We start from the raw sequence: 703 nt of genomic DNA, 5'->3' as shown, positions 1-703 counted from the left end.
CCCAGCCGCCCCTTGGCTCCTCTGGCCGCTCGCTCCCTCCTTCCTCCCCAGCTCGTTATTTGCTTTGGTGCTGGCCCTGGAGGGTCCCTCCCTGCCCCGGAGCCCCCCCCCATCGCGGGGCTGGGACTGTGCAGGATACCGTGCCCGAAAACCCCTGCGCAAAGGGGCGGCGAGGGGAAGGGCTGCCCTTGGACCGCGCTTTTCATCGTATCCCAGGGCGGGTTGGCGCTGGTGGGGACGAGGCCAAGGCGCCCGGCTCCACCCGTGCCTAATTTTAGCTCATCCCTCGCCCGCTCATGACTCCGCAGAGCCCCGGCGCTGCCCCTCTCCCTCTTCCTGGGGTCCGGGCAGGGGCTCCTCATCCCTGTCGCCATCCCTGGGCTCCTGCTGGCGTTTGCATCTGCGTGGCGGCTGCTCCCGGGAACATCGGCTTCCACTTAGCCGGGGTTTCGCCTTTCCTGCCTCGCCGGGGCTGCTAAGCAGGAGCAGATGCCGGGGAGGGGACAGGCGCAGGCGTAGGGTTACCAGGGTGGGGAGCGGTGGGGGTGCTGCTCCTGGCCCCCCTGGGGTCCCACTGGCCCCAGCCCAGGAGGGGAGGAGAAGCAGCTGCCTCATGCCGAGCCATGGAGCATCCCTGCATCCCTCCCGGGCAGCAAGGTGGAGCACCCATCCCTCTGGGGACCTGGGCTTGGAAAAAGCCCCT

Source organism: Aptenodytes forsteri, unplaced genomic scaffold (assembly GCF_000699145.1).
Source record: "Aptenodytes forsteri isolate BGI_AS27 unplaced genomic scaffold, ASM69914v1 Scaffold168, whole genome shotgun sequence".
Classification (NCBI taxonomy): domain Eukaryota; kingdom Metazoa; phylum Chordata; class Aves; order Sphenisciformes; family Spheniscidae; genus Aptenodytes; species Aptenodytes forsteri.
Note: the sequence above shows the minus strand (reverse complement) of the source record.